Consider the following 21681-nt stretch of genomic DNA (forward strand, 5'->3'; position numbering starts at 1 on the left):
CAAAAAGACTGTTCCTGTACCTCTGTTAAAATCTACACAACGGATAAGTCAGGGTTGGTTTGAAAATGACTGGGATAGCATTTTGAAGGTTTGTGTTTATTCGGAATTGCATCAACTCTCTGAATGTTTGAATTCGCGAGTCAGCGGGTTGGAGCCGGATTGAAATGTCAGAGGTTTGGGAGTGAGAGAGCGCTACACCGTCAGAGGATCAGTACTTAGGGAGTGCCGCACTGTCAGAGGGTCTGGACTGAGGGAGCCCCGCGCTGTCAAAGGGTCTGTACTGAGGGAGTGCCGCACTGTCAGAGGGTCAGTACTAAGTGAATGCCGCACTGTCAGAGAGTGAGTACTGCGAGAGCGCAGCAATGTCAGAGGGTCAGTATTGAGGGAGCGCCACACTATGAGAGGGTCAGTACTGAGGGAGTGCCGCATAGTCAAAGAGTCAGTACTTAAGGAGTGTGCACTGTCAAAGGATCAGTACTGAGGGAGTGCCACACCGTCAGAGGGTCAATGTTGAGGGAGCCCCGCAGTGTCAGCGGGTAAGTACTGAGGGAGCGCCGCACTGTCAGAGGGTCAGTACTGAGGGAGTGCCGCATGGTCAAAGAGTCAGTACTGAGGGAGTGGCGCACTGTCAGAGGAGCAGTACTGAGGGAGTGCCGCACGTTCAGAGGATCAGTGTTGAGGGAATGCCACACTGTCAGAGGATCAGTGGTGAGGGAGTGCCGCACTGTCAGATGATCAGTATTGAGGGAGTGCCACACTGTCAGAGGATCAGTACTGAGGGAATTCCGCACAGTCAGAGGATCAGAATTGAGGGAGTGCCACATTGTCAGAGGTTTAGAACTGAGGGAGTGCTGCACTGTCAGAGTGTAACTACTGAGGGAGTGCTTGACTGTCAGAGAGTCAGTACTGTGGGAGGGTGCACTGTCAGAGAGTCAGTACTGAGGGACTTCTTGACTGTCAGAGAGTCAGTACTGTGGGAGGGTGCACTGTCAGAGAGTCAGTACTGAGGGACTTCCGCACTGTCACAGGGTCAGTACTGAGGGATCATCGAACTCTCACATGGGTCAGTCCAGAGGGAAAGCCGCACTGTCAGATGGTCAGTACTGAGGGAGTGCCGCGCTATCAGAGGGTCAGTGCTGCGAGAGTTTTGCACACTCAGATGGTCAGTAATTAGGAAATACCGCATTGTCAGAGGGACAGTATTGAGGGAATTCCGCACTGTCAGAGGGTCAGTACTGAGGCACTGCTGCACTGTCAGAGGGTCAGTACTGAGGGAGTAGTGCACTGTCAGAGAGGCAGTGCTGAAGGAGTGCTGCACTGGCGGAGGATCAGTACTGCGGGAGTGCCACGTTGTCAGAGGGTCAGTACTGAGGGACTGTTGCACTGTCAGAGGGCCAGTTCTGAGGTTGTGCGGCACAGGCAGAGGGTCAGTACTGAGGGAGTGCCGCACTGTCAGTACGTAGGGAGTGAGGCGGCCGTGCACCGTCAGAGGGTCAATACTGAGGGAGTGCTGCGCTATCAGAAGGTCAGTTCTGATGGAGTGCTGCACAGTCGGATGCTCAGCACTGAGGGAGTGCTGCACTGTCAGAGGGTCAATACTGTGAGAGTGCTGCAGTATCAGAGTGTCAGTACTGCGGGAGTGCCACACTGTCAGAGGTCCAGTTCTGAGGGAATGCGGCACCATAAGAAGGTCAGTATTGAGGGAGTGCTGCATTGTCAGATCGTCAGTACTGAGGGAGTACTGTTCTGTGAGAAGGCTGGTACTGAGTCTGTGCCGCGCTGTCAGAGGCTCAGTGCTGTAGGAGTGCTGCAGTATCAGCGGGTCAGGAATGAGCTCGTGCTGCACTGTCAGAGGATCAGTGCTGAGGGAGTGCCATGCTGTCAAAGGGTCATTACTCAAGTAGTGCTGCACTGTCAGAGGGTCAGTACTTAGGGATTGCCGCATTGTCAGACAGTCGGGACTGCGGGAGTACTGCACTGTTAGAAAGTGACTACTGTAGGAGTGCTGCACTATTGCACGGTCTGTACTGAGGGAGTGCCGTACTGTCAGTGGGTCAGTCATGAGGGCGTGTGAGGTTATTTACTTTGGAAGGAGCAATAGGAATAAAGAGTACTGGGCTAATGGTAAGATACTTGGTCGTGTAGATGAGCAGAGAGATCTCGGTGTCCATGTGCATAGATCCCTGAAAGTTGCCACCTAGATTGATAGGATTGTTAAAAAGACTTTTGTTGGTAGAGAGATCGAGTTTAGAACATAGAAACATAGAACAATGCAGCGCAGAACAGGCCCTTCGGCCCTCAAATAGTGCACCGATTGGTGAGCTATTCTCAGCTCGTCCCCTACACTATCCCAAAATCATCCATGTGTTCATCAAAGGATTGGTTCAATTCCCCTAATGTGGCTGAGTTGACTACATTGGCAGGTGGGGCATTTCACGCCCTTACCACTCTCTGCGTAACGAACCTGCCTCTGACATCTGTCTTAAATCTATCACCCTGGATTAGTGGTGCTGGAAAAGCACAGCAGTTCAGGCAGCATACGAGGAGCAGTAAAATCGACGTTGCAGACAAAATCCCTTCATCAGGAATACCTTAAATCTGTCACTGCTCAATTTGAAGTTATGTCCCCTCGTTTAAGCTGCCGTCATCGTCCTCAGAAAATGATTTTCACCTTATCGAATCTTCTGATCACCTTGTATGTCTCTATCATATCCCCTCTTAGCCTTCGTCTTTCCAGTGAGAACAGACGCAAGTCTCTCAGTCTTTCCTTGTAATACCTTCCCTCTAGACCAGGAAACATCCTGAACCATGAGATCATGCTGCAGCTGTCCAAAACTCTGGTGCAGCCGCACTTGGAGTATTGTATTCAGTTCTGGTCGCTGAATTATATGAAGGATGTGGAAGAATTGGAAAAGGTTCAGAGGAGATTTTCTAGGATGTTACCTGGTATGGAGGGAAGGTCTTGTGAGGAAGGCCTGAGAGACTTGAAGCTGTTAGAGAGTAGAAGGTTGGGAGGCGACTTACTGGAGATGTGTGAGATAATCAGAGGGTGAGACAGTGTGGACAGTGGGAGCCTTTTTTACTTGAATGGTGATGGCTAGCACAAGGGGACATAGCTTTAAATTGAGGGGTGTTAGACATCGGACAGATTCGGAGGTAGATTCTTTACTCAGAGTGTAGGAGGGACATGGAACTGCCACAGTAGGAAACTCACCAACTATAACGGCATTTAAATGGTCATTGGATAAGCATACGGATGAGAATGGAATATTGTAAGACATATGGGCTTCAGATTGGTTCCATAGGTCAGCACAACATCAAGGGCTGACGGGCCTGTACTGTGCTGTAATGTTCTATGTTCCATCACTGAACGTGGTAGTGCAGGTAGGTATGGTAGTAAAAAAGGCTTCAAACACGCTTGCCTTCATGAGGAGGGGCATTGAGTATAAGGATTGATATTATCCTGCAGCTTTATGGAACTTTAATTTGGAATGTTGCGTATGGTTCTGATTAGCACACGACCAGAAGGATGTGGATGCACTGGAGAAGTTACAGAAATGGGTTACCAGGATGTTGCCTGGTATGGGGGGGGGGGGGGCGTCTGTAGCTATGAAAGAAGGTTGGACAGACTGAGTTTGATTTCACTGGAACGCAGGATATTGATAGGATTTTATGAGTTTATGAATGGGATGGATAGAGTGGAATGTATGAGACTTTTTACCAGGGTGGAGGGGCCAGTTACTAAAGAACACAGGTTCAAGGTGTGTTGGAGGGGGGAGGATGTGTGAGGCAGGTTTTTCACACACAGGCTGGCGGAGTCTGTCTGGAACGTGCTGCTCGAGTGGGTGGTGGATGCAGACACAACATTCAGGAATCATCGGGACACACACATGAATAAGAAGGGAATAGAGCCATTCGAATCCTGTGAGGGAAGGCAGCTTTATTACGGAAGGACAAGGTGTGTCAGTGCAGGCTTGGAGGGCCGAAGGGCCTGTTTCAGTGCTGCATTGTTCTTTGTTGATGTTTATTATTGACCTTTATCCCTGTCTTCACATATAAAAGGGTGTCTCTCAGGGCACTCAGTGAGTGGCAACTGTTTCCTGAATCCATCTGCTCTCACTCCCAATATCGAAAGAATAAATGGCCACAAGGAAATGTTCCGAATCCTTTTATTGAATGCTGTCTGATGTGATTCCAGTGGAACAGCCCAGTTACTGGCCGTGGGGCGGATTCCAAGGTCAGGTTGCAATGTCACGGCATCTAATCAGATGTCCTGTCGCACTATTCCATGAGCACTGCATGAAGCCTTTCCAAGCTGGAAGTGGTTGACGTAAAGAGGGAATAGGGGAAATTTTGATTTAGAATCTTCAATCCCATGGTGCAATAGCATTGAAGCATGGCCCAGCATTGATTGCCGGTTAGTAATCAGCCTGGAGGTGTTTAGTGTTCGCTGGTTTCATCAACCACTCCAGACTATTCGGGACAGAGGCAGCCATGAGACAGGGAGAGCTCAGTGGTAAGGATCGAGAGGGAGGGAAAAAGCAAGGAATTTCTTTCCAAACAGCATTTGACGGTGAAGAGAGAGAGAGAGATACAAAAATGGTCTGGGTCTCTCCTAGAAGTACTCAATCTTATCAAACGGCTTCTTGTCTGTTTGGATATCTGACAGTGAGGGTTTCTCATCAGAACAGGACAATGGCTGAAATACCCGCATGTGTATGTAATCATCAACATCACCAATCACAACCTGCAAAACAAAAAAAAACAATGAGTTTACAAAGGATGTTCCTCACAGCGGCCTCTTGGAGCATGAAGCAAACTTCCTTACAATACAGCACTCACTCAGTATAACCCTCCATCAAGGAAGAGCTTTCGCTGTACTGCAGCTCCAAATCATTTTCTGTAACCTTCACTCGCAACAACCACCTTCCCTATCTCTATAACCCCCACCAGACCCTACACCCCCTCACAATCTCTGTAAACCCCTCCAGTCCCAACAACCCCTCCCTATATCTATAACCCCCTCCAGCCCCAATACTCCTTCCCTCTTTCTCTGTAACCCCATCCAGACCCGACAACATCTCCTTATCACTGGAACCTCCTCCGTCCCTTACACACGCTCCCTATCTCTGTAACACCCTCCAGCTGTACATTCCCACACTATCTTTGAAATGTCCTCCAGTCACTACACCCTCCCTCGCTCAGTAACCCACTCCAGTGCTTTCACCCCTCCCTATCTCTGTAACCCGCTCCATCCACTACAGCCCCTCACTATCTCTTTAAGCTCCTCCAGCCCCTGCACCCTCTCCCTATCCTAGTAACCCCCTCCTGCCCCTACACCCCCTCTCCATATCTGTAACCTTCTCTAGGCCCTACACCCCCTTCCTATCTCTGTAAACTCCTTCAACCCCTTCACCCCTCCCTATCTCTGTAACCACCTCCAGACTTTACACCCCCTTCCTATCTCTGTAACCTCCTCCAGCCCCTACACACTCACCCGATCTCTGTAATCTCCTCCAGACCCGACAACCATTTCCTATCTGTGTGAACCCCTACAGTTCCTACAACTCCTCTATATCTCTGCAACCCCCTCCAGACTCTGAACCCCTATCTAATCAGTAACTACCTTCAGCACCTACATCCCGTCACTATCTCTGTAAACTCCTCCAACCCCTCCTTCTCTGTAACCCTGCCCATCCCTAGACACCCTCCCTATCTCTCTAACCTCCTCCGTCCGTACACACCCTCCCTATCTCTGTAATACCCGCCAGTCCCTACATCCCCACATTATCTTTGTAATCTCCACCAACCCCTACACTCCTCCCTATCTCTAGAAACCTCTCCAACCCCTACACCACCTCCCTATTTCTGCAACCATCTCACGCCCCTACACACCCTCCCAATCATCGTTTTCCCCTCCAGACCCTACACCCCTCTCTATCTCTATAACCCCCTCCAGCCTCTACATCCGCACACTATATTTGTAATCTCCTCCAGCCCCTACACCTCCTCCCTATCTCTGTATCCCCTTTCAGCTCCTACACCCTCACCCTCTCTGTAAACTCATCCAGCCCCTTCACCTCCTCACTATCTCTGTACCCTCCTCCAGCCCCTACAACCCTTCCCTATCTCTGTAACCCTCTCCAGAAACAACACCACTTCTATGCCTATTTAACCCCCTCGAGAACATACGACCCCTTCCTATCTCTGTACACTGCTCCAGCCTCTACACTCCCTTTCTATCTCTGTAACCTCCTCCATCCCTTACACCCCTCCCTATCTCTGTGATCACCTCCAACCCCTACACCCCCTCCCCATCTTTGCAATACCCTCCAGGCAGTACACTCCCTCCCTATCTCTGTAACTTCCTCCAGCCCCTCCACCCTCTCCCTATCTCTGTAACCCCCTCCAGAACCTACACCCCCTCCCTATCTCTGTAACCTCCTCCAGCCCCTACATCCCCACCCTATCCCTATAATCTCCTCCAGACCCTACAACCACTTCCTATCTCGGTAACCTCCTCCAGGCCCTACACCCCCAACTTATTCTGCAATCTCCTCCAGACCCGACAACCACACCCTATCTCTGTTACCCCCTCCAGACCCTACATCACCTCTATATCTATGCAACCCCCTGCAGAACATACAAGCCCTCTCTATCTCTGTAACCCTCTCCAGCCCCTCACGCCCTCCCAATCTGTGTGACACCCTCCAGCTTCTACGCCCCCTCCCTATCTGCGTAACACCCTCCAGTCCCTACATCCTTCCCAATCTCTGTAAACCTCTCCAACCCCTACACCACCTTCCTATGTTTGGAACCATCTCACGCCCCTACACACCCTTCGTATCACCGTTTTCCCCTCTAGACCCTACACCCCTCCAACTCTGTAACCCCGTCCAGACTCTATACACCCTCCCTATCTCTCTAACCTCCTCCGTTCCTACACACCCTCCCTATCTCTGTAAACCCTCCAGCCCATACATCCTCACACGATCTCTGTAACCCCCCTCCAGCCCCTACACCCCCTGTCTATCTCTGTAAACCTCTCCAACCCCTACACCACCTCCCTACGTCTGTAATCATCTCACGCCCCTACACACCCTCCCTATGACCGTTTTCCGCTCCAGACAATACATCCCTCCCTATCTCTGTAATCCCCTCCAGCCTGGAAATCCCTACACTGTCTTTGTAACCTCCTCCAGCCCCTACACCCCATCCCTATCTCTGTAAATCACTCCAGCTCCTACACCGCCTCCCTATCTCTGTATCCTCCTCCATCCCCTACACTCTCTTCTTATCTCTGTAACCTCCTCCATATCTCTGTAACACCCTCCAGCCCCTACAGTACCTCCCTATCTCAGTAGCACCCTCTGGCCCCGACATGCTCTCTCTATCACTGTAACTACCTCCAGCACCTACACCCCTCCCTATCTCTGTAAACCCCTCCAGCCCTACACCCCCTCCCTCTATATATAAACCCCTCCAGCAACACACATCTCAATATCTCTGTAACTACCTACAGCCCCACCTCCTCCCTATCACTGTAACCCGCTCCAGTCCCTTTAACTTCCCTGTGTCTGTAATCTCCTCCAGCCCCTTCTCCCCTTCCAAACGCTATACCCCCCTCCAGCTCATATGTCCCACCCTATCTCTATTACCTCCCCAGGTCCTAACACCCCCTCTCTATATCTGTAACCCCTCCAGACACAACACCCCTCACCATCTCTGTAACACGCTGCAGCCCCTACACAGAACCCGATCTCTGTAACCTCCTCCAGACTCTACATCCCCTCCCTATCTATGTTTCCCCCTCCAGCCCATGCACTCCTCCCTCTCTCTGTAACATCCTCCAGCCCCTACACCCTCTCCCTATCATGTCACCCCCTCCAAATCCTACATCCCTCCCTATCTATGTCAACGCCTCCAGCCCTGACACACCCTCCCTTTCTATGTAACACCCTCCAACCCCCTCACACCCTCCATATCTCTATAACCTCCTCCAGCCCCTACCCCGCCTCCCTATCTCTGTAAAACTCCTCCAGCCACTATACCCCCGCCCTCTCTCTGAAACCCCCCTCCAGCCCCTACACTCCCTTCCTATCTCTGTAACCCCCTCCAGATCCTCCATCCGTCCCTATCAATGTAAACCCCTCCAGCCCCTACACCCCTTCCCTGTCCATGTAACCTCCTCCAGCTCTTACACCCCCTCCCTCTCTCTTTAACCCGACCATCCCCTACTCCGCCTCCCTATCTCTGTAAATCCCATAGCCCCTATACCCGCTCCCTAACACTGTAACCACCTCCAGTCGCTACACCCCCTCCCCATCTCTGTAACCCCCTCCTGCCCCTACACCACTCACTACCTCAGAAACCCCCTCCAGCTCCTACACCCCCTCCCTATCACTGTAACCACCTTCATCCCCTTCACCCCTCCCCATCTCTGTAAACCCCGCCTGCCACTACACACCCTCACTATCGCTGTAACCTCCACCAGCTCCTTCACCAACTCCCTATATCTGTAAACTCCTCCAGCCCCTTCACCCCTTCCTTATCTCGGTAACCACCTCCAGCCCCTAGACCCCCTCTCTATTTCTGTAACCCCAACATCCCCTACTCCGCCTCCCTAGCTCAGTAACTCCCATAGTCCCTATTCCTGCTTCCTATCACTGTAACCACCTCCAGCCCCTATACCCCCTCCCCATTTCTATAACCCGCTTCTGCCCCTACCCACCTCACTATCGTTGTAACCCCTCCAGGTCCTACACCCCCTCCCTATCACTCTAACCACCTTCAGCCCCTTTATCCCCTCCCCATCCCTGTAACCCCCTCCTGCCACTACACCCCCTCACTATCGCTGTAGCCCCCTCCAGCTCCTACACCCCCTCCCTATCTCTGTAAACTCCTCCAGTCCCTTCTCCCCTTCCCTATCCCTCTAACCACCTCCAGCCCCTCCACCTTCTCTCTATCTCTGTAACCTCCTCCAGACCCTCCACCCCCAACCTATCTCTGTAATCTCCTCCAGACCCTTCAACCACTCCCTAGCTTTGTAACCTCCTCCAGATCCTACACGTCCTCTATATCTCTACAACCCCCTCCAGACCTTACGAACCGTCCCTATCTCCGAACACGCTCCAGCCCCTACACTCCCTCCCTATCTCTGTAACCCCTGTCCAGCCACTCCACCCCCCCATTTCTGTAACCCCCTCCAGCCAATGCACCCCTCCCTGTCTCTGTAACCTCCTCCAGCCCCTACACCCGCAATCTATCTCTGGAATCTCCTGCACACCCTACAACCATTCCCGATTTCTGTAACCCCCTCCATTCCCTACATCTCCTCTATATCTCTACAACCCCTCCAGACTATACAACCCCTCCCTCTTTCTGAACAACTTCCAGCCCCTACACTTCCTGCCTACCTCTGTAATCTACTCCAGCCTCTACAACCCTTCCCACTTGCAATACCTTGCAGCCCCTACACCCCCTGACAATCTCTGTAACCCTATCCAGCCCCTGCACCCTCCAGCCCGACATCCTCCCCTATCTCTGTAGCCTCCTCCAACCCCTTCACCCCTCCCAATCTCCGTAAACCCCTCTAACACCTACACCACCTCTCTATCCCTGTAACCATTTCACGCTACTACCAATCCTCCCTATCTCAGTTTTCCCCTCCAGACCCTACACCCCTCCCACTCTGCAACCCCATCCAGACCCTACACCACCTCCCTATCTCTCGAACCTCCTCCGTCCCTACACACTCTCCCTATCTCTATCACCCCCTACAGCCCCTACATCCCATACTATCTTGGTAAACTCCTACAGTCCCTACACACCCCGACTGTCTCTGTAACTCACTCGAGCCACGGCATCCCCACACTATCTTTGTAAAATCCTTCATCCCCGAAACTCCCTCTCATCTCTGTCACCCCCTCTAGCCACTGCACCCATTACACTATCTTTGTCAACTCTTCCAGCCCCTTCACCAAACTCCCTATCTCTTTAACCTCCTCCAGCCCCTACAACCCCTTCCTATCTGAATGGGCAGCACGGTGGCACAGTGGTTAGCACTGCTGCCTCACAGCGCCTGAAGACCCGGGTTCAATTCCCGACTCAGGCGACTGACTGTGTGGAGTTTGCACGTTCTCCCCGTGTCTGCGTGGGTTTCCTCCGGGTGCTCCGGTTTCCTCCCACAGTCCAAAGATGTGCGGGTCAGGTGAATTGGCCATGCTAAATTGCCCGTAGTGTTAGGTAAGGGGTAATGTAGGGGTATGGGTGGGTTTCGCTTCGGCGGGTCGGTGTGGACTTGTTGGGCCGAAGGGCCTGTTTCCACACTGTAAGTCTAATCTAATCTCCTCCAGTCCCTACACTCCCTCCCCTACACTGAAACCACCACCCGAACCTACATCCCATCCCTATCTCTGTAAACCCCTCAAGCATCTACGCCACCTCCCTATCTCTGTAACCTCCTCCATCATCCCGTATACACACTCCCTATCTCTGTAACTTCCTCCATATCTCTGTCACACCCTCCAGCCCCTACAGTACCTCACTATATCAGTCGCCCCCTCTGGCCCCGATACGCACTCCCTAAATCTGTAACAACCTCCAGCCCTGCGGCCCCTCCCTATCAATGTAATCACCTCCGGCAACTACACCCCTCCCTTTCTCGTGACTCTCTTCAGCCCTTACATCCCCTCCTTCTCTATATAACCCCCCAGCCTCTAACCCCCTCCCTATCTCTGTAACCACCTCGAGCCCCTACATCCCCTTCCTATCTCTGTAATCCCTCCCAGCCTCAACACCCCTCCCTATGTCTGTAACCTCCTCCAGCCCCTACAACCCCTTCCTATCTCTGTAACCTTCTCCAGACCCTCACCCCTTCTATATCTATGTAACCCCCTCCATAACATACAACCCCTTCCTATCTCTGTATACCCCTCCAACCCCTACACTCTCTCCCTATCTCTGTAGCCTCCTCCATCCCTCACTCCCCTCCCTATCTCTGTAGCCTCCTCCATCCCTCACTCCCCTCACTATCTCTGTAGCCCCCTACACCCTCTCCCTTTCTTTGCAATACCCTCCAGGCCCAATGCCCCCTCCCTATCTCAGTAAGCCCTTCCTGCACCTAGACCCCCTCCCTATCACTATCTCCTTCCAGACACTACTCTCCCTCCTCTGTGCTGAAACCACCTCCCGAACCTACATCCCCTCTCTATCTCTGTCTGCCCCTCCAGTCCCTACACCCCTCCCTTTTTCTGTAAACCCCTGAAGCCTCTATGCCTCCTCTGATCTCTGTAACCTCTTCCACCCCTTCTCCTCCACCATCCCGTACACACTCTCCCTATCTCTGTAACTTTCTCCATATATCTGTAACTCCCTCCAGCCCCTACAGTACCTCCCAATATCAGTAGCCCCCTCTCGTCCCGACACGCACTCCCTATCTCGTAACCCTCTCCAGCCCCTACATCCCCGCTTCTCTATATAACCCACTTAGCCCCTACAGCCCTCCCTATCTCCGTCACCCACTGCAGCCCCTACATCCCTCCCTAACTCTGTAACCTCCTCCTGCCCCTACACCCCCTCCCTATTGCTGTAACCCACTCCAGGCCATATTTCCCTTCCTATCTCTATTACCTCCCCAGGCCCTATACCCCCTCTCTACCTTTGTCACACACTCCAAGCCCTCCTCCCCTCACCATCTCTGTAACACCCTGCAGCCCTGAAAAACTACCGTATTTCTATAGCCTCCTCCAGACCCGACAGCCTTTCCATATCGATGTAACCCCGACCAGCCCCACGCACCGTCCCTATCTCTGTAACCCCCGCCAGCCCCTACACCCCCTCCCTCTCTCTGTAACATCCTCCAGCCCCTAAACTCCATCCCATCTCTGTCACCCCCTCTAGCCACTGCACCCATTACCCTATCTTTGTCAACTCCTCCAGCCTCTTCACCCCTCCCTATCTCTGTAAACTCCACCAGCGCCTACAACCCCTTCCTATCTATGTAATCCTCTCCAGACCCTGCACCCCTTCTATATCTATGTAATCCCCTCGATAACATACAACCTCTTCCTATCTCTGTACACCCCTCCAGCCCCTACACTCCCTCCCTATCTCTGTAGCCTTCTCCATCCCTCACTCCCCTCCCTATCTCTGTAGCCCCCTCCAACCCCGACACCCCTTCCCCTTCTGTGCAATACCCTCCACGCCCAACACTTCCTCCCTATCTCTGTAAGCCCTTCCTGCACCTAGACCCCCTCCCTATCACGATATCTCCTCCAGTCCCTACACTCCCTCCCCTACACTGAAACCACCTCCCAAACCTACATCCCATCCCTATCTCTGTAAACCCCTCAAGCATCTACGCCACCTCCCTATCTCTGTAACCTCTTCCATCCCCTACTCCTCCATCATCCCGTATACACACTCCCTATCTCTGTAACTTCCTCCATATCTCTGTCACACCCTCCAGCCCCTACAGTACCTCACTATATCAGTCGCCCCCTCTGGCCCCGATACGCACTCCCTAAATCTGTAACAACCTCCAGCCCTGCGGCCCCTCCCTATCAATGTAATCACCTCCGGCAACTACACCCCTCCCTATCTCGTGACTCTCTCCAGCCCTTACATCCCCTCTTTCTCTATATAACCCCCCAGCCTCTAACCCCCTCCCTATCTCTGTAACCACCTCGAGCCCCTACATCCCCTTCCTATCTCTGTAATCCCTCCCAGCCTCTACACCCCTCCCTATGTCTGTAACCTCCTCCAGTCCATACACCCCCTGCCTATCTCTGTAACCCCCTCCAGAGACTACACGCCTCCCTATCTCTATAACCTCCTCCGGCCTCTACACCCCCTCCCTATAGTTGTAACCCCCTCCAGCCCATATTTCCCTCCCTATCTCTATGACCTCCCCAGGCCCTACACCCACTGTTTATCTCTGTCACTCCCAGACCCTATATCCCTCCCCATCTCTGTAACACCCTGCAGCCCCTACACACTATCCTATCTCAGTAAACACCTCCAACACCTACACCCCCTTACTATCAATGTAACCCTCTCCAGCCCCGACACCCTCTCCCTATCTCTGTAACGCTGCTCCAGCCGCTACACTCCCTACCTCTCTCTGTAACCCCCACCAGCCGCGACACCTCCATCCAATCTCTGTCACCCCCTCCAGATTCTACATCCCTCCCTATCTAAGTAAACTCCTTCCTGCCCCTAAGTCCCCCTCCAGACCCTACATCAACCCCATTTCTGTAACCTCCTCCATCCCCTACACCCATTCCCTATCTGTGTAACCGGCTCTATATCTCTGTAATACCCTCTGGCCCCGACATGCTCTCCCTATCTCAGTGGCCCCCTCTAGCTCCGACACGCTCTCCCTGTTTCTGTAAACAACTCCACCCTCCCTATCACTGTAACCACTTCCGGCATCTACACCCCTCCCTATCTCTGTAACACCCTCCAGCCGCTACACCCCCTCCTTATCTCTGTAACAAACGCCAGCTCCTACATCTCCTCCCTTTTTCTGTAAGCCCCTCCAGCCCTACATCCCTCCCTATGTCTGTAACCTCCTCCAGTCCCTACACCCCCTGCCTATCGCTGTAATCCCTTCCAGGCCATATTTCCCTCCCTATCTCTATTACCTCCCCAGGCCCAATACCCCCTCTCTATCTCTGCAACCCCCTCCAGACACTACACTCCTCACCATATCTGTAACACCCTGCAGCCCCGACAAACTACCCTATCTCTGTAGCCTCCTCCAGACCCTACTCCCCCTCCATATCGATTTAACCCCCTACAGGCCCTACGCCCCCTCCCCATCTCTGTAACCCGCGTCAGCCCCTACACCCCCTCCCTCTCTCTGTAACAACCTCCAGCACCTACACCCTCTCCCTATCTTTGAAAGCCCCTCCAGATGCTCCATCCCTCCCTATCGATGTTAACTCCTTCAGCCCTGACACACCCACCCTATCTATGTAACCCCCTCCAACACCCACACCCCCTCCCAATCTCTGTAACTTCCTCCAGCCCCTAGCCCCTCCCTCTCTCTGTAACACCCACCAGCCCCCACACACCCTTCCTATCCCTGTAACCCCATCCAGATCCTACATCCCTCTCTATCCATGTAAACCCCTCCATCCTCTACACACATTCCCTATCTCTGTAATCTCCTCCAGCCCCAACACCCTCTCCCTATCTCTGCAAACCCAACATCCCCTACACCTCCTCCCTATCTCTGTCAACCCCATGGCCCCTTTCACCCTCCCTATCTCTGTAACCCCCTCCAGCCCCAACACCCACTCCCCATCTCTGTAAACCCCTCCTGCCCCGACAGCCCCTCACTATCTCTGTAACCCCCTCCATCCCCTACACCTCCTCCTTATCTCTGTAACCTCCTCCAGCCCAAATACCCCCTCCCTATCTTTGAAACCGCCACCAGCCCCTACAGCCGCTCCCTATTTCTGTAAACTCCTCCAAACCCTTCAACCCCTCCCTATCTCTGTAACCACCTCCAGCCCCTACACCTCCTCCCTATCTCTGTAACCTCCTCCAGCCACAACACCCCCAGCGTATCTCTGTAATCTCCTCCAGACCCGACAAACACTAGCTATCTCCGTAACCCCCTCTAGACCCTACACCTCCTCTACATCTCTACAACCTCCTCCAGACAAAACAACACCTCCCTATCTCTGAACACCCTCCAGCCCCAACATTGCCTCCCTATCTCTGTACCCCCCTCCAGCCCATACAACCCCTCCCATTTGCAATACCTCCCAGCCCCACACTCCCTCCCTATCTCTTTAACCATCTCCAGCTCCTACGCTCCCTCCCTATCTGTGTAATATCCTCTAGCACCTACATCCTCCCCTATCTATGCAACCTCCTCCAACTCCTACACCTCTCCAAATCTCTGTAAACCTCTCCAACCCCTACACCACCTCCCTATCTCGGTAACCATCTCAGCCCTTGCACACCCTCCATTATCATCGCTTTCCCATTCAGACCCGACACCCCTCAGTCTCTGCAACCCCGTCCAGACCCTACACCCCCTCCCTTCTGTCTAACCTCCTCCGTTCCTACACACACTCCCTATCTCAATAACCCCCTCCAGCCCCTACATCCCCACACTATCTTGTTAACCTCCTCCAGCCCTTCCAACCCCTTCACCCCCTCATGTCTCTGTAACCGACTGCAGCCATGACATCCCCACACTATGTCAAATCCTCCAGCCCCTATACTCCCTCCCTATCTCAGTCACCCTCTCTAGCCCCTACACCCATCACCCTATCTTTGTCAAGTCCTCCAGCCCCTTTAAACCCTTCCTATCTCTGAAACCTCCTCCAGCCACTACAACCCCTTCCTATGGCTGCAACCCTCTCCAGACCCTACACCCCTTCTGTATCTATGTAACCCCCAGAGAACATCCAACCCCTTCCTATCGCTGTACACCCTCCAGCCCCTACACTCCTCCCTATCTCTGTAACCTCCTGCATCCTTTACAACGCACCCTATCTCTGTAACCCTCTCCAACCCTACACCCCTCCCCATCTTTGCAATACCCTCCAAGCCCAACACCCGCTGCCTATCTCTATAACCTCTTACTGCCCCTAGACCCCCTCCCTATCACTATATCCCCCTCCAGACCCTACATCCCCCCCATTGCTGTAACCCACTCCCGAACCTACATTTCTTCCCTATCTCTGACTGCCCCCCAGTCCCTACACCCCCTCCCTATCTCTGTAACACGGTCAAGCCTCTAAGCCCCGTCCTTATCTCAGTAACCTCCTCCATCCCCTACACCGCTCCCATCTCTGTAACCTCTTCCATCCCCTACACCCTCTCCCTATCTCTGTAACCACCTCTATATATCTGTAACACCCTTCACCCCCTACAGTACCTCGCTATCTCAGGACCCCCCTCCTGCCCCGACATGCACTCCCTCTGTCTGTTACCACTTCCAGCCCTACATCCTCTCCCTATCACTGTAACCACCTCTGGCACTTACACCCCTCCCTATCTCTGTACTCCCCCCAAGCCCCTCCACCCCCTCCCTATCTTTGTAACCATCTCCAGCCCCTACACCCCCTCCATATCTCTGTAACCGCCTCCAGCCCCTACACCCCCTCCTTATCTCTGCAACTCCCCTCCAACTCCTACACCACATCCCTATCTCTGTAATCTCCTCCAGCCCCTTCACCCCTCCCTATCGCTGTAACCCCCTCTAGCCCATGTTTCCCTCCCTATCTCTATTACATTCCAGCCCCTACACCCTCTCACTATCTCTGTAACCCCCTCCAGATCCTTTGCCTCTCACCATCTCTGTAACACCCTAAAGCCTCTTCACACCACCCTATCTTTGTAATCCCCTGACTATTACTGTAACCACCTCTGGTACCTAAACCCCTCCCTATATCTGTAATCCCCACCAGCCCCTACATCTCCTCCCTATTTCTGTAAGCCCCTCCATCCCCTACACCCCTCCCTATGTCTGTAACCTCCAACAGTCCATACATCCCTTGCTAATCTATCTAAACCCATTCAGCCCCGACATCCACTCCATATCTCTGTAACCCCCTACAGCACCTACACCCTATCCCTATCTCTGTAACCCCCTCCAGATCCTACATCCTTCGCTATCTATGTAACCCCTCCAGCCATAACATCCCCTCCCTATCTCTGTAAACCCATACAATCCCCACACACACTGCCGATCCCTGTTACCTACTCCACAGGCCCTAACCCACTCCCTATCTCTGTAATCTCCTCCAGATCCTACATCCCTCCCTATCTATGTAAAACCCTCCAGCCCCTACACCCTCTCCCGGTCTCTGTAACCTCCTCCAGACACTATACGCCCTCCATACCTCTGTAACCCCAACATCTCCTATTCCCCCTTATCTCTGACACCCCCACAGCCCCAATAACCCCTTCTTATGTCTGTAACCCTCTCCATCCCCTACAACCCCTTCCCATCTCTGTAACCCCGTCCTGCCCCAACACCCCCTCACTATCTCTGTAACCCCCTCCAGCCCCTACACACCCCCATCTCTGTAACCTTCTCCAGCCTATACACCCACACCGTATCTCTGTCACCATCACTTGCCCCTACAGCCACTCCCTATCTCTGTAAACTCCTTCAGCCGCTTCACGCCCTCCCTATCTCTGTAACCTCCTCCAGCCCCTACACCCCCAAACTTCCACTATAATCGCCTCCAGACCCTACAATAACTCCCTATCTCTGTAGCCCCCTCCAGACCCTACACCACCTCTATATCACTACAACCTCCTCCATACCATACAACCCCTCCCTATCTCTGTAACACCCTCCAGCCCCTATAGCACCTCCCCTTTTCAATACATAAAAGCCCCTACACGTCCTCCCAATCTCAGTAACCCTCTCCAACCCCTACACCCCTTCCCTATTTGAGCAACCCTTTCCAGCCTCTGTACCCACTCCCTATCTGTGCAACTCCCTCCAGCCTCTACATCCTTCCCTATCTCTGCAAACTCCTCCAACACCTACACCACCTCCCTGCTTCTGTAAGTATCTCATGCCCCTACACACCCTCCCTATCTCCGTTTTCCCCTCCAGACCCTACACCCCTCCCTCTCTGCAACCAGGTATAGACCCTACACCCCCCCATCTCTCAAACCTCCTCTGTCTCTACACACCCTCCCTTTCTCTGTAAACCCCTCCAGCACCTTCACCCTCACACTATCTCTGTAACCACCTTCAACCCATACACCCTCAACATATCTCTGGAATCTCCTCCGGACCCGACAACTACTCCCTATCTCTGTAACCCACTCCAGACCCTACACATCCTCTATATCTCTGCAACCCCCTCCAGACCATACAACCCCTCCCTATCTCTGAACACCCTCCAACACCTACAATCCCTCCCTATCTCTGTAACCCCCTCCAGCCCACAAAACGACCTCCCATTTGCAATACCTTCCAGCCCCTACACACCCTCACAATCTCTGTAACCCTCTCCAGCCCCTACGCCCCTTCCCTATCTGTGTAACACCCTCCAGCCCCTACACCCCTCCCTATCTCTTTTACCTCCTCCAACACCTACACACCTCCCTATTCCTGTAACCACCTTACGCCCCTTCACATCCTCTCTATCACCGTTTTCCCCTCCAGACCCTACACACCTCCCTCTCTGCAACCCCGTCCAGACCCTACAACCCCTCCCTATCTCTCTTAACTCCTCCGTCCATACACACCTTCCCTATCTCTCACTCACTCCTGCCCCTATATCCCCACAATATCTTGCTAACTTCCTCGAGCCCACACACCCCCTCACTACCACTGCAACCCACTCCAGCTACGACATCCCCACACTATCTTTGTGACAACCTCCAGCCCCTAATCTTCCGCTCTATCTCAGTAACCCTCTCCAGCACCTAAACACAAAACCCTAACTCTGTAAACACCTCCAACCACTACACCAGCTCCCAATCTCTGTAACCACCTTACACCCCTACACACCCTCACTATCACCGTTTTCCCCTCCAGACCCTACACTCCTCCCTCTCTGCAACCCCGTCCAGCAACTACACCCCCCTCCCTATCACTCTAACCTCCTCCGGCCGTACAAATCCTCTGTATTTCTCACCCCCTCCTGCCCCTACTTCCCCACACTATCTTGCTAACCTCCTTCAGCCCCCACACCCCCTCACTGTCCCTGTAACCCACTCCAGCCACGACATTCCCACACTATCTTTGTAACATCCTCCAGCCCCTAATCTCCCGCCTTATCTCTGTAAACTCCTCCAGCCGCTACAAACCCTTCCTACCTATGTAACCCTCTCCAGACACTACACCCCTTCTATATCTATGTCACCCCTTACAGAACATCCAACCCCTTCCAAAATCTGTACGCCCCTCCAGCCCCTACACTCCCTCCCTATCTCTGTAACCTCCTCCATTCCTTACACCCCTCCCTATATCTGTAACCCCCTCCATGCCCTACACACCCTCCCGTTCTTTGAAATACCCTCCAGGCCCAACACCCCTCCCTATCTCTGTCATCCCTTCCTGTCCCTAGACCCCCTCCCTATCTAGACCCGACATCCCCTCCCCATTGCTGTAACCCCCTTCCGAACCTACATTCCCTCCCTATCTCTGTCTGCCCATCCAGTCACTTCACCCCCTCTCTATCTCTGTTACACCTTCAAGCCTCTACGCCCCCTCCCTATCTCTGTAACCTCCTCCATCCCGTACACCGCCCCCATCTCTGCAACCTCCTCCACCTCCTACACCCTCTCCCTATCTCTGTAACCTCCTCTATATCTCTGTAACACCCTACAGCCCCTACAGTACATCCCTATTTCAGTAGCCCCCTCTGGCTCTGATACGTTCTCCTTCTCTCTGTAACCACCTCCAGCACTACACTCCCTCCCTATCACTGTAACCACCACTGGCACCTGCACCCCTCCCTATCTCTGTAATCCCCTCCAGCCGCTACATCGCCTCCTTATCTCTGTAAGCCCTTACACCTCTTCCTATCTCTGTAACCCGCTCCAGCGACTACATCCCTCCATATCTCTGTAAACTCCTCCAGCCCCTACATTCGGACCCTATCGCTGTAACCCCCTCCAGCCCATATTTCCCTCCCTATCTCTGTAAACCCCTCTGGCCCCTACATCCCTCGCTCTCTCTGTAACACCCTCTAGCCCCTATACCCTCTCCCTATCTCTGTAAAGCCCTCTGGCACCTACACCTCCTCTCTCTCTCTGTAACATCCTCCAGCCCCTACACCCCCTTCCTATCTCTGTAAACCCCTCCCGATCCTACACCCCTCCCTATTTATGTAAACCCCTTCAGCCCTACACCCCCTCCCTATCTATGTAACCCCCTCCAGCCCCTACTGTAACCCCCTCCAGCCCATATTTCCCTCCCTATATCTATTAGCTCCCCCGCCCCTACACCTCCTCCCTATCTCTGTAACCTCCTCCAGACCATACACCCCCTCCCTATCTATGTAACCCCGTCCAACCCCCACACCCCCATTCTATCTCTGTAACCTCCTCCAAAACCCACACATCCCCTCCCTATCTCTGTAACCCTCCTCCAGCCCCTACATTCCCTCCCTCTCTCTGTAACCCCCACCAGCACCTACAGCACCTTCCTATCTCTGTAAATCCCTCCCAATCCTACATCCCTCCCTATCTATATAAACCACTTCAGCCCCTACACTCCCTCCCTATCTGTGTAAACTCCTCCACCCCACACACTGCCTCCCTATATTTGTAACCACCACCAGCCCCTTCACTCCTTCCCTATCTCTGTAAACTCCTCCAGCCCCTTCACCTTCTCCAGATCTGTATAACCACCTCCAGCCCTCCCCCCTCCCTAACTCTGTTACCTCCTCGAACACCAACGCCCCAACCTATCTCTGTAATCTCCTCCAGGACCTACGACCACTCCCTCTCTCTGTAGCCCCCTCCAGAATCTACACCTCCTCTATATCTCTACATCCCCTCCAGACCATGCAAGCCCTCCCTATCGCTGAACACCCTCCAGCCCCAACACTGCCTCCCTATCTCTGTAACCCCCTACGTTGAAATACCGTCCAGCCCCTACACCCCCTCCCAATCTCTGTAACACTCTCCGGCCCCTACACCCCCTCTCAATCTGTGTCACACCCTCCAGCCGCCACATTCTTCCATTTCTCTGTAAGCTCCTCCAAACCCGACACCCACTCCCAATCTCTGCAAACCTCTCCAACCCCTACACCACCTCTCTATCCCTGTAATCATCTTACGCCCCTACACACCCACACTATCACCGTTTTCTCCTCCAGACCATACATCCCTCCCTCTCTGCAACCCCGTCTATACACTGCAACCCCTCCCTATCTCTCTAACTTCCTCCGTACCTACACACCCTCCCTGTCTCTATAACCCCCTCCAGCCCCTGCATCCCCACACTATCTTGGTAACATCCTCCAGCACCTCCAACCCCTTCCTATCTCATTAACCCTCTCCAGACGTTACACTCCTTCTACATCGATGTAACCCCCTCCATAACACAGAACTCCTTCCTATCTCTGTACACCCCTCCAGCCCCTACACTCCCTCCCTATCTCTGTAGCCTCCTCCATCCCACACTCCCCTCCCTATCTCTGTAGCCCCCTCCAACCCCGTCACCCCTTCCCCTTCTTTGCAATACCCTCCAGGCCCAACACCCCCTCCCTATCTCTGTAAGCCCTTACTGCACCTAGACCCCCTCCCTATCATTATATCCCCTCCAGACCCTACACTCTCTCCTCTATGTTGAAACCACCTCCCGAACCTACATCCCATCCCTATCTCTGTAAACTCCTCCAGCCCCTACAAACCCTTCCTATCCCTGTAATCCTCTCCAGACACTACACCCCTTCTATATCTATGTAACCCCCTCGATAACATAGAACCCCTTCCTATCTCTGTACACCCCTCCAGCCCCTGCACTCCCTCACTATCTCTGTAACCTCCACCATACTTTACACACCTCCCTATCTCTGTAACTTCCTCTAACACCTACAACTCCTCACCTTCTTTGCAATACCCTCCAGGCGCAATCCCCCTTCCCTATCTCTCTAACCCCTACCTTCCCCTAGACCCCCTCCCTATCACTTTATGCCCCTCCAGACCTTACATCCCCTCCCCATTGCTATAACTCCC

This window comes from Hemiscyllium ocellatum, chromosome 40 (genome assembly GCF_020745735.1).
Source record: "Hemiscyllium ocellatum isolate sHemOce1 chromosome 40, sHemOce1.pat.X.cur, whole genome shotgun sequence".
In the NCBI taxonomy this organism is placed as follows: Eukaryota; Metazoa; Chordata; class Chondrichthyes; order Orectolobiformes; family Hemiscylliidae; genus Hemiscyllium; species Hemiscyllium ocellatum.